Source organism: Sarcophilus harrisii, chromosome 4 (genome assembly GCF_902635505.1).
Source record: "Sarcophilus harrisii chromosome 4, mSarHar1.11, whole genome shotgun sequence".
Lineage (NCBI taxonomy): Eukaryota > Metazoa > Chordata > Mammalia > Dasyuromorphia > Dasyuridae > Sarcophilus > Sarcophilus harrisii.
This window is the reverse complement of record NC_045429.1, coordinates 113,082,774-113,096,614: the sequence shown is the minus strand read 5'-3', so window position 1 is coordinate 113,096,614 and position 13,841 is coordinate 113,082,774. Positions and strand designations below refer to the sequence as shown.

Below are 13,841 nucleotides of genomic sequence, written 5' to 3'. Positions count from 1 at the left end.
CCAACTTCACAGGGTTATTCTGAAGAACACATGGTGAGGCAACTAGGGGAAGAAGGGATTGGAGTCATGAAGACCTGAGTCCAAATTCTCCCTCAGATTCTTACCATCTGTGAATGGGTAAGTCACAACCTTTTTCAGGCTGTTTTGTTGAGTTGTTGAATCATTTTAGTCATTTCTGATTCTTCCTAACCCTATTTGGGGTTTTCTTGGCAAAGATCCCAGCTAGAGTGGCTTACCATTTTCTTCTCCAGTGCATTTTACAGATGAAGAAATTGAGGCAAATGAGATTATGTAATTGCCCAGGGTCACACAGCTAGTAAGTGTCTGAGGCCAGATGTGAGCTCAGAAAGATGAGTCTTCCTAACTCCAGAACTGGTACTGGGACACCTGGCTGTTTATCCATCTATAAAAGGGGAAATGATAATATCACTTATATTGTGAGGCTCAAAAGATATAACATGTATAAAGTGTATGGCAGAAACTTTAAAGCACTAAATAAATACTACCTATTATAATGAAAGCTGTATAGAAAGGTTAGATTTCTGCACAATAAATTGCATTTCCTATAGTGTAATGGAAAAAGAAACAAGGACAAGGCAGGAAGTTTGGAGAACTGAATTTTAGTTCCAGTTTTGCTACTATTTATACTTGTGATATAAGGACAAGTCTCAGTTTCCCCAAGTGCAAAATGAGGAAGTTAGACCGGCTAATCTCTAAAAATACTTTGTTGTTCTAACATTTAATGATGCTAATATTCCTGAAACATCTCCACTGATTATCATAAGCTAAATATTTTTATTGTCTTTTGATTAATGTCTCGTAGGTACCTCCCTCAGTCAGAGTAGTTGCCTACAGCAATGCTGTCCTATACAAAGTGCTTCATAACTTTAGAGAGTCTTCTCAAACTTGAATTTAGGAGAGAGTTTAATAATAATCTAGTCTTTAATAGGCCTATTTGATTTCCTGACATGAGAAAATCAGTAATGTCCACCATACTCAGGGCTTGCCAGATATATTATTAGTGTTGCCATTGATATAAAAGTACAATAGCCTAGTTAAAGAACAGATTCTTCTCAATTTACACTTTTCCTCCTATGCTACATCTTGCTTACGTACACCAAATATTATAAATGCATTGCTACATTTAATTTCAGAAGGCTACAAAGTTGATTAAAATGAATTTTTGTGTTGAAGAATGATAATTGCTCAGAAGCCTTCCAAATGGATGTTGTTGTTGGGAAAGAGACTCATTATTTTACCTAATCCAAATTTGGCAACATGTCCTAACTGTGAAGGCAAAAAACTGGTGTCAATGATCATTTTGTTCTTAGACTCCCAATAAGAGTAATTACTGCCATAATTCGTTTTAGTGATTCAGACCTCTGCCCACCAAGGAAAGATGTAAACCATCAGGCTACCAAACAACCATCAGTTTTCTACTTTTTGACCTTGAATGATTTAGAGGGCAATTCAAATGTGGATGCCTTCTTGTCAAAAGACATACATCCTTCTCCCTTTCTAATTTTATATATATATATATTAGTACTTTGTGGTTGGAGTTGTCATTGTCCAGTCATGTCCTTACTCTTATTGTTCTTATTTGAAGTTTTCTTGTCAAAGACATTGGAGTAGTCTGATTATTTTTGCTCATTGTTTTTATAGATGAGGAAGAGACAAGCAGGATTATGACTTACCCAGAGTGACAGTAAGTGTCTGAGATCAGATTTGAACTTTAGAAGATGAGTCTTCCTGACTCCAGACCCTGCACTTTATCCACTGAGCCATCTAGCTGTCGCATACTTTGTAATAGCTTCTTCCCAAACAAACCAAAATATGCCATCCAGAACTGATCTAGATGACTATTAACCTTTGTTAGAAGCAGTAATCATAATACTTAACCAAGATAGAATGAGCAATGGATTGGAGAATCAAAGGATGGAAGTTCAAATCCCCTCTCTTTCCCTTTTAACTTGTGTGACCATGAGCAAAAAAGTCATTTAATATCTCAGAACTTCAGTTACTCATCCATAAAACTAGAATGTATGACTTGATGACCTTATCCCTCTACCTCTAAATCCATGATTTTTTGATCTTATCATTAAATTTTTAAAAACCAGTAAAACATAAATAATATAATATTTGTACCATTATAAGATTATTAACACTTCTTTCATTGTCCACTCTTAAGTATAATAACAATGATGATGTAGACAACTCATCAGTAACTGGAAGAGAATTTATTACCCTGGGTCTTATATAATCTAGTTTTATTAAAAAGATTTCTTGCCCAAACTTACTTTCTCTTAGGCTCAGTCAAGTTTCTTTTTTCAGGTCTTGACTTAGGATGATTTTTGTAGATGAATAGCAGCTGAACGGTAGCAAGTAACCACTGCCTCCTGCCCTCCCAGTCCATTTTTCTTCTTGATTTTTCTTATTTGTTCCTCCATGATCCAAGTTTTATTGTTCAGCTTGGCTTATAACTATTTTCCCCTTGCAAAATTGAAAACCCCTTGTGTCAGCCACAGTAACTTGGCTATCAGATCAACCAGTCTGGTGGATTCCCAGTGTATTTCAGATTGAAAACTACCTAAATTTAGTAGGTAATCTTAGTTGCCTGAGGCTAACAAATATTTAAAAAGAAAACCAAAACAACTTTCCTATGGTCTTACAATAAGTTTCAAAGATGAGATTTGAATGCAGGTCATTCTAACTCAAAGACTAGCACTTTGCCTTTCTCTTAGACATCATGATAAATGTCCAATTTATCAAGTAGTAAATCTTTGTTGAATTGGTGTTATCCAGAAGGCCCTCTGTCATTGGCTCTGTCTGATTTTTTAACACAGAAGGTACTTTGCTTTAAATAATCTTGATATAAGTACATCAGGCTTAATGGGAAAAAAAATTAATCAGAAAGTTGAGTCTTTACAATGTGCAATAGAATTCCTTTAAATACAAAGTCCCTTAGTGCAGCTGAGAAGATAATTTTATTTTTAAAATTACTCTTACACACAGTTTGTTTTAGAAACATGACAACAAAATAAAGCAAGGCACACCCTACAGTAATAGTACCAAAAATCATATTTGTGTTTCTATGGTACTTTTACCTAGTAGAATTTTATTTTACCTTCACACATACACACAGCACATAAAATAGGAGAACTGTCATTTTCCCAATTTTGTAGATGAAGAAATGGACACAGAGATGAAGTAACATATCATGTAAAGTGATATCAAAATGGAAGGCCATCTAATTTAGTCTTTTTACATTGAGGAAATTGAAACTACTAAATGTAGGTTAATTACTTGCTCATATTCTTAAAGGTAGAATCAGAACCCTGATCCTTTCACTATAAAGATAACATTCTTTTCCTGTATAATGTTTATGATTATCAGCAACTCAAGGTCATATTGTATCTAGTTCTTGTCTATATAGTTCTTGATCTATAGAACTAGCTATACAAGTCAGTGCTTCTTCAACTAGATTGAGTAGCTCCAGCCTAAATCATTATCTAAAAAATCTAGAAGTGCCATTCTCGCAATTATTCTGCTCAGTTCAAGGTGCACCCTTTCCCACATACACCACAGCTTTGAGAAAAGCTGGGTGAAGGCATCAATTACAAGGGAAAAGGGGGAAAAATTTTTATTAGGGACCTCCTATGTGCTGTGTACCATACTAAGAACTATATAAATATTATATCATTTTGATCCTCAGAGCTATCTTGGAGGATAAGTGTTAACATTATCGTCATTTTAAAAATAAAGAAATTCAGGCATATAGTGGTCAATTCAGTGGACTTATCTAGAGTCACATAGGTAGGAAATGCCTGAGGCTAGATTTAAACTCAGGCCTTTCTGATAGCAGATTCAGTGCTATATACATTATGCTACCTAATTGTTTAGATAAATGAAATTAGATCTGAGACCCAAGGAAGGGAAATACCCAAGAGAAATCAAACCAGTTTATAAAACAGGAAAACTTCAAGCAAGTATATATTTTAATTAAAACAAAAACTGCAAGTGCTTTTGCAGCTACTGAAATGTCCAAGTCATATTCAACTTTTCCCTTACCTTATACAATCAGCTATCAAATTGAGGAGATTCCTCATTTCTCACATCCATTCCATTTTTTCCACTCACGTGGCCAGTATCCTAATTCAGGACTTTGTGATCTTTCTTCTGGAGTATTGACCAGCTGGCCACCCTGTTTTCCCCCTGTTCTTTCATTCTTCCTCCACATCACTGCTTCCTACTTCTTAGATGAGACTATGGTCCTTGCCTGCTAGGTGTCTTGCCACCTGGCTGTCCCATACTTTGTAATAGCTTCTTCCCAAACAAACCAAAATCATTCAGAATTGCCATTCAGAATTGATCTAGATGACTATAAACTTTTGTTGGAAGTAGTATTCATAATACTTAACCAAGATAGAAGGAGCAATGGATTGGAGAATCAGAGTTTTTTGGGTTTTTTTAATAGTATTCTAGTCTTGTCTTTCTTCTATTTACCCCATATTTGAATTTTTGAGCTCCTGGCAAAAATATGTTACTCTGCATGAGAATCCACAGTGGCTCTTTATCAACAAGTAAAGGCTCAAGGGTTCCTATGCATAAAGTAGGTACTTAATAAAGGTTTATAGATCTAAAATTATTGGTACAATAATTTATTAGGCTTTTGCTGTTCTATTCTCTTCTATCATTTACTTATCAACATAAATGTGGGAATAACAAAAAATATTGTATCCTTTTAAATTTTAATGAGTTAATTTTCCCTTTTTAATCTAATCTGAACAATAATTAGAATTTCATGTCTTTTTATTTTTCCTAATTTCTAAAATCCCCTTCTAGAAACCTCCAACAAGCTGAAGATAAAACAAATACAGGCATAGACCTTTACTTGTTGATAAAGAGCTACATATTATGCTTGAGTGCCATGTTTTTATTAGGAGCTCAAAAATTCAAATATAGGGGTAGATAAAAGAAGAAAGGCAATACTAGAATACTATTTTTAAAAACCCAACTTATATAAGAAAATAAGGATTGCAACTCTGTGGCAACCTTTTGGATATTCTTTTCCCATATCAGTCTGCAACTGCCTGGATGCTATGCTTTTGCTATGGATTTAGATTTAAGACAAATAGTATTGGGGGAAATAAATTAGGATTTTCAATCAGGTAAAAAACTGTCACAAATTTAGGACTATACAGTATATATTTTTTTCAGAATTTCTTTAAGTTATAATATTAGTAGGTAGAACAAATAGATAACTAGGGATAGCTCATAGAATCTCAGAGCAGGATGAGCCTTTCAGGGTCATCCAGGACATTCTTTAGCTGAAACATAAATTTCTTCTATAATATTCCCTACAAGTGATCACCTAGTCTCTGTTTGAATATCACCAGTGAAGTAGAACTCACTATTATTCTGAAGGCAGCCTATTTTACTTTGGACAATTGTAATTTTACCTTTTTATTTTAGATTTTTATTAAACCTGCATAAGGATACGAAAAATTTCTCTACCGATGTACTTGCTCTGCAGTTTATAGTCTTAAAGAGTTTTCTGAGGTACTGAGTAGTTATGTGACTTGAGTAGGGACATACAGTTAATATATGTCATGGGCAGGATTTGAATTCAACTCTTTCTGATTTTGGTGGGTATGCACTACACCTTGCTCCTTATATTAAACTGATATCCTGATACATTAAACTGATGGTCCTAGGTTTTTAGTCACACAAAATGAGTCAAATTCCTCTCCAAGTGACAAGCCTTTAATAGATAGCATTCATGTCCCTCTACCACCTAAGTCTTTTCTTCTCCAGTTCAAACATCCCTAGTTCATTCAACTTATCTTACTGGTCTCCAGTCTTCTTATCATGCCAGTCCTTTCCTTATGATAACTCTAGTGTATCATAAAAGTGGCAGCCAGAAATGAACAAAATATTCTAAAACATGGTTGGTCTGTTCAGGGCAAGATTATGGTAAGACTATAACTTCATTTGTTCTGAATAGCATTTCTATTAAAGTAATCTAAGGGCCTATGGTTGGTTGGTTTGTTTTTGACATTGTGTTGATTTGTTTCTTAACTTAATCACCAGATATTTTTCACATTATCTTTTTCTACCTAAACTGTTATTGTTCAGTTCTGTTCAACTCTATATGACCCTATTTGGGATTTTCTTGGCAAAGGTACAGAAGTGGCTTGCCATTTCTTTCTCTAGCTTATTTTACAGATGAGGAAACTGAGGTAAATAGGGGTTAAGTGACTTGCCCAGGCTCACACAGCCAATGAGCCTCTGAGGCCAGCCATATTTGAATTTAGGAAGATGAATTTTCCTGACATCATGCCTACCTCTCTATCGGGCCACCTAGCTTACACTTACATAATTGACTTTTTGAATCATAGGACAGAAATTTCCATTGATTGCTATTGACTTTTCCTATTAGATGAATTCATTGTTTGTAGCCCTTGAAAATAATTTTAGAGCCTAGCCTCCACCAGTTGTCAATTAGCTCCCACCAGCTCTGTGTATTCAAACAATTTAGCAAGTATATTATTTGTGTCTTTATTCAAGTCACTGATTTAAAAAAAAAAGTTGAAAAAATAGAGCCTAGGACAGCATCCCTCTAGTACTCTCTCTGCAGTCTGATCACCAGCACTCTTTGCGTCCAGGTCAACCAGTTGCAAATCCACCCAGTTACATTAAAATCTAGCTCTCATTTCCTCATCTTGTCCTTAAGATGATCCCGAGGCACTTGCTAAAAATCCAGGGACATTCCAAGGTGTTTGCTTGGTCTGCTAGTCTAGTAACCCTGATGACAATGGAAATGAGGTTGGTCCAGCATGACTTGTTCTTAACGAACCCATGATGACCCATAGTGATCACTATTTCCTTTCTAAATGTTCTTAAACTAGTTTGTGACTATTTCACCTGAATGGTACTATTTTTAAGCTGAAAAACTGGCTATCACATTTGGATAAAAGGTTCTTTCCCTTTTTTAAGAAGCTTCTTCTAAGATGCTGGGGAAATCGGAGCATCCTATAAATATGAACTAATTCATCCTGCACAAAAACAGAGGACCAAAGTTGAAACATTAAAAAAAAATATAAAAGACTGAAAGGCACAACCTTTAAGTCAGTTTATCTAGCTAGTGGGCCACAGTCAGCAAACATTTCTTTTCTCTAGGTACTTTTAGAGACATGGAGCTTTTCCAACAGAATACTCTGGTACCTGCATAATTGCCAAATAATCGCTGTTTACTAGTGATTTAGTAAACTAGTGTTTACTAGTGATTCCTGGGCTGTGTGACTTTATTGAGGAAAGACCAAGCAAATTACTTTTGTTATTTCCATTAAACTAAACTCTCAAATTGATAAATTATTTTTTAAACTACAATAGCTGTATATTAGCTTGGAAACCTTTTAGAAGTTTCTACCCCAGTCAGTTTTGCCTTTCAGATACTCTGCTCTCTTGCATGGTTTATTTCTGAGAGTTCTGTGGGGAGTAGTTAGTTCTTGGACGATCTTTATGGTCTGGAATATTATGCTATAGAGAAGAAATCCTTAAATCAATTCTACTTCCTAACAGACAAGTTACTTAGTGCAGGTAAGAATTTTACAAACAATGCAAAGCACCAAATATTTATATCTGCTAACACAGTATGGTTTTATTTAGCACTAATGTACAGAATGTAGATGTGCCATATAACTTATAATTAGCTGCTCAAGTGGAAAAGACTAGGAATCTGAAGACAGAAGAACTGGATTCTAATCCTGACTATCATTTTTGTCAGTGGTGACCTTGAACAAGTTAAGTCACCCCCTGAAGGCCTAAGTTTTCATATCTGTAAAATGAAGGGATTGGGTTGGATGATTTTTAAAAGTGCCTTTTAATGTTAAATCTCTGATTCTTCCATCCTTAGCCCTAGCTTAAACTCCTAAGGATAATAAAATCACATATGTTATTTCTATCATGTGGCCATATCATCACTTTCCCCATGTTCCCAAGAGCAAACATTAGGTTTATGCTCAAGGCTTTGACATCATATTAGATACAAAATCTGATTATAACAATTATGACAATATATAATAAATATTACAATTGTTCATGTATGGTCAAGGGTAATTAGACTGAGTTTTTTTTTTTCTTGCATAGATATTTTTCTGGTATGAAATAACCTAAATGACTAGTTATCTTCCCTACTGGGCTACATACCAGCAGTTCCCTAAATTTCATAATGTTCCAGTGGATCCCCTCCATAGAGGGTTGAGCTTTTTTTTTTCCTCTTCCCCCTCAATATTCTCCATCTCCCCCTCCTTTCCCCCATTTTCTAAAAAGGTTTTAAAGAACATTTCTGAGACAAAAATAGCCTCAATTGTGAGAGGCCTACACACTGGGGTCCGCCACAGAGACAAGTCAGCAAGTGCAAGCCAAGAACATTAGGGGAGACTCCGTGTGGATGCGACTCGGCCGTTTTGGGTGCTGTTTCTCTGCTTGGGCCCGGTGGGTAGAAGAGAAAATGGATTTTTTTTGGGGGGGGAGGCTGGGAATCTGGGGGGGAAAAGTTGTTGGGTTGGGTCTAAGCTCCCTAACAAATCGGGTCTGGGGTAACATCCGGGCTGAAGTGGGGGGGATTTCCTCCCCTCTCTCCTGCGCCCCTCCTACTCGTTCTTTTTATTTGCCCCCGGTGGGGCTGGCTATGGTCAAAGAAAGCGATTGGCATTGAATGTCACCCTGAAGGTAAAATGAAAGACAAAAGATGAACGCATGCTTGCTTTCTGTTTGCAGTGGCGGCGGCGGCAGCAGGATTTAAAGGGGGGAAAAAACAAAAAAACAAAAATCCCCAAACATCACACGCACATCCACCCACACATCCACATCCACACACAAACACACACGAGCGTCAATTATGCAAACGCGGTAATGCAATCAAATCATGACCGAGCTGGAATTTTTTTTCGGGGGAGGGGGGAAGAGAAGAGAGAAATGCATGTCTATATTTATTTATTTATTTATTTTTCCAAAAGAAAGCGAGAAATCCATGCAAACAGAAACGTGCACATACCACGTAGGCAGCCGAGGAGAATCTGGCAGCTCCTCTCTTCTTCTGCCAAGTTATCATTGAGAAAACAGACAGGCATCATGACGTCCCGGGTCACAGGGAGTGCGGACCGACGCTACCAAGAGAAAAGGGAGGCGCCTCAGAGCTCGGGCTAGCGGCCGGCGCCTCTCGGCCCCTCGCAGCCCCGACCGGTGAGTGCGGCGCCGCTCGGGACCCAGCCCCGAGCTGCCAGGCCGGCCGAGCGCCCGTGTGGGCAGAGCGGCCGGCGCTGCCCGCCCTGGTCGCCGGCCGGCCAGCACCCCCTCGCCGGCTGAGGTCGCGGGAGCCCACTTAAAGGAGGCGTGTGTAAGATGTGCAAGGTTCCTGCATGGGGGTTTTGGGGGGGTGGGGTGTAGACTTTCATAGTCAAAGAAACCGGCTTCGGCTTCTTTAAAAAAAAAAAAAAAAAAAAAAAGAGAGAGAGAAAGAAAAAGAAAAAAAATCCAACCCCTGACGACTCACCCGATTAACCTGCTGCAGTTCTGACCCTGCCAAGGTAAACTGGTCCAAACCCTTCTCATCAACATCTGGAGACAAGACATTTTGCATCTGGGGGGCGTTCTTTATTTGAAATCCCGGTTTGGAATCTTTTTTGCTCTTCACCCCCTCCCCCCTACCACCTTCAGACCTCGTCAATTTCACTTGCTTAGAGTCCCTTAAAAAAAAAAAAAGCAATCCCCCCCATAACACAACCAAACCTTCCCCCCACCTCTTGTAGACTTGCCGTGATTGCAAATCTGTGTGTATGTATGTGTGTGAGGAGTAAGAGAAATCCTAATTCCATCAAGATATGTTCTTTAACCCCATCCCCATCCCCTTTTCCAAAGAGACACTTGAAAGTGGCAAGGAGTAAGGGACAGAGTTAAGGCTACGGGACCTGGGCTTCTTGGCAGTGGCGGAGGAGAAGGGATGTTTAGGGGGAAAGAGTGATGTCGTGGACTTAAAAACTGCTGTCCCCGAATGTGGATGCAGTTTTCTCGTGATTGCTACTGCTGTTGTCCTAAGTGTCTCCTTCTCGTCCTTTCCCCCACCCCCTCCCCAAGCTCTCCCCTTCCAGGAGTGGGGGGAATTTCAGAAGTTCAGCGGATCAGTCGGCGGCCGCTGGAACTAGCTCCTTCTCCCTCCCCCCCACTTCCCCACCCCCTGCCCTAGTCTATCAGAACGCCCGGGAGGGTCTAACCAGCCCTGCCGGGGCTCCTTGGAGGTTCCCAGGGACGCTGAGGGCAAAGCTCCCCCCGCTTCCCTTCCCGCCATCCCTACCCCCTTCTTCCTCCCTCCTCTTTCAGAATCTTAATGACCAATTCAGGAAGAGTCAAATGGGCCTGGTGAAACCCCCGCTAGCCTGAGTGGTGTGGATTATTATGTATGTATGTATTTATTGTGCTTGCTTCGGTTATGTTGTGACTTGCCACATGGGTCTGCTTAGCTAGGGGAGCACGTTTGCTGTGTTTGTGTTGTAGAATCAGTGGCCGTGCAGTGAGACACAGACACACACAGAAAGCCAATGATTTTGCAAACACAAACTTAGAGAGGGCAACATCGAAAGTCTCACCTTGTTCATTCCCTCTTCCCCTTTTCTAAAAGGTGGTAAATTTCACTTTCTAAGGGTGTACTATGAGAGGCAGTTAGTTCCAAGTATTACCTGTCTGCTATTTTAAAACGTTTAATACTTTAAGAGCAGGAGACCTAAAGATATTTCCATGTGTCATAAGGGCAACTAAGTTATTTTCTCTTGTTTTCAAAAGACTTTTTTTTAACCTCAAGGTATCCACAGATCCAATGAGAAGTGGTGTGTGTGTGTGTGTGTGTGTGTGTGTGTGTGTGTGTGTGTGTGTGACATCCAGATTCAGAAAAATCAGGAAACAAAAAGGAGGGGAGATCTCAATGAAAAAAGAGAGGAAATTGGAAGAGTTTCAGGGTCATTTATGATTTTGCCCTTAGATATTATCTAAGTGAGTTCGTCCACACAAGAAAGGGTTTGCACAGTTGTGAAAGAGGGAAATTTGAACATTTCTCAAATTAGAGCCAGGGAAAAGGGGAAATAATTGCTAGAGGAGAGGGATAATGGAAATGAGAAGGCTTTGAAGAGTTTTTTTTTTCCTTTTTCTTCAAATATGAAAAGTATCATATTTTGATAAAAGATAGTTTGGTTTCCCGGATTTTTTTGGAAAAAATGCATTTGCCTCTGATGCTTAATTTTGTTAATTTCAGTTAAAATTCATATCTTTATATCACATTATATAATATTGGAAATATGGCTTTTGAGATTTGTATTATAGTGCCCATGGAAATATTCACAGGTCTGGTTTATTGTGAAGTGATTTATTTAGTGAAATGACTGTTCCTTGTCTTTAACATGTCAGTATTGCATTTAATTCTTTATGCATATTATATACAGAAATCTGACAGGCCTTCTTTAAACGAACTGTACAGTTTAAATATACAAGGGAGAAGATAGCCTTCTGATGGGTGCTGCTTAAACAAAATAGAGCAGACCCATCAATTAGGTTTCCATGTGTGCAGGACTCAATTTATGCTATACAATTTTTCAGAAATTAAAAGGCTACCACTAGAGTACCATGCCCCTATCTCCAACTGAGCACCACTTATTACTGCAACAGTATTTCAATATTAAGTGATCTTCAAGATATTTCATTTTTCATTTTGATTTCTGAATTTGAATCAGCATGAGAATGGCAGTGCAAGCAAGATAAGCTCTAACAAACTCAGTAGCCAGTTGAAGACTCCTAGGGAAGGTGGTGCTGAGGAGAGATCTTGGATTGTATTTGCTAACCTTGTTCATGGGGACATTTCAGTTGTGACCAGAATTTTGGCACTTCCACAACTAATGGGCTTGCATTTAAAATTGATCCTTTCTCCCTCCCCTCTCAGTCTCTGTCTGTCTGTCTTGTCCCTTCTGAAGATACTCTATGTACCTTAAATGCACACTCAGGGCAAAACTTTCCATGAAGCCTCATGGCATTTTCTAAGAGACTCATCTTTAGATCTGTGTGTCAAAAGAAAGAAGTTATTTATGAGTCTCTTCTGGTGTTTACAGCTATAGTAAGTAAGAATAGCTATAGTGGTCTTTTACCCCCTCAGTGTCTTAGATGTTTAACTCTATTAGATTCACAACAAATCATAACTCGGGAGGTTTTGTGTTCTGTGCAGATGACCTATGAAACTGGTTTCAGCTAAATACGAAAACCTCATTAGCCCAATGAGTGACATGTGAGTCATAAATACAGGATTTTTCAGGATCTTGTTTTTAAATGTTTAGAAAACTAAGAGGAAAGGAATTTTTAAGGGAAATGCCAGAAGCCACATTAATGAAGAAAAACACTATTGAAATACTTTTGAATAATAGATAGGATATGTAATGGTCAACCACGAGATAAAAATTTTACACAGTATTTTTATGGTTCTAAATTGGCTGCATTGTAAACCAAGCTTACTACTCTATTAAGTCATTATGCTTTTCAATTATTTAACATCTCTGACCAGGGAATCTAGTGTGGTCTTTGTCAGTGCACATCAGAAATTATATGTAAGGTAGTAATTGCTTGTTGTTAATGTGACGGCCTTCTTGTCAGCTGAGAGCAAGGTTTAATTTTAACCTATCAGGACAAATCTTACAAACTGTGAGCAGAGGGGGGGAAATCATGTGGAAATAGCCCCACTCCTATAGAATGGCATAGCATTGAAATGTACCTAATACAATTCAAGATCTCTCACTAAGAAACCTTGACAGTATATGCCTTCTAGGTACTGTGCATTTGGAAATACTATATCTCCATTTAAATGTAGATCTCCGTTTTTCTCTGGGGAGCAGTTGGTGAATCTTTCAATTGAACCATGGGTATGAGAAAAACTAACTGAAGATTTCCCCATGAACAAGAGAGGTTGCCGTTTTGAAATAATGATTACCAAGTTTCCTAATATTGTGATTTTATATTGATTTCAAATGTCTTTGTTGAGATTAAATAATATACTGTATACTCTTGATCAAAGAAAGCAGCATTCCTTTGTCACCCTCATATGAAAGTTGTGAAATCATGAGACTGTTTTCTATTCTTGAGTTTGTCTTTGCCATCTAAACAGAGGAAATGGACTGTGGAAGGGGAAGCAAGGAACTAGGAGTGAGGCCACCTGGGCTAGGCCAATATTAAATGACTTTCTCTTTGAGCGCACATGAAGACATCAGTCACATTTATCTTTTGAGTATACCCAGTACCATTTAAAGAAGTCATGATCTTAGGATCATGGACATAGATCAGGAAGGGACCTCAGAGGCTGTCCCTTTCAACATCTTACCTACAAGGAAACTGAGACCCAGGAAGATTAAATGATTTGACTAAGATCATATCGGTGTTAATGACAAACTCATACATCCTCTGACTTCAGATGCAGCATGCTAATCTGTACCAATATCTTTTGTCAGACTATAATACTAACTTTTGGTTTATAAAACATGGTCACAAAACCGTATCACAAGAAAAATAACTTTTTTTTACTCCTAATTATCTCAAATTCAAAAATGAATTAGAGCCAATGTGGGATAATAGATAGAGAGCTCCCCTGGAAGTTGGGAAGACTGTGTAGCTTGTGTGACCTTGGATAAGTCACTTAAACTTTAATCTTCCAAGATCAAAAATGACAAAGAAAACTGACATTGGTAGAAAATTCATTTTTGTGGAGGTCTCTGTGCCAGTGACATTACAGGTCTACTCTCTATCTCTATGAAAAT

The 13,841-nt window shown here is 38.1% G+C and overlaps 1 protein-coding gene across 3 annotated transcripts in view; it reads left to right on the top strand.

Moving 5' to 3' along the window:
• Positions 1 to 13,841, top strand: part of ESRRG (estrogen related receptor gamma) — a 654,372-nt gene that overhangs the window by 36,061 nt on the left and 604,470 nt on the right. For 2 of the 3 annotated variants that reach the window (XM_031937375.1, XM_031937373.1), the window contains one exon: positions 13 to 117. The gene's annotated coding sequence lies outside the window, so the exon portion shown is untranslated. Of the gene's footprint in view, positions 1 to 12; positions 118 to 8,157; positions 9,591 to 13,841 lie in introns of those variants that run through there. The other variant, XM_031937374.1, reaches the window with a different exon arrangement.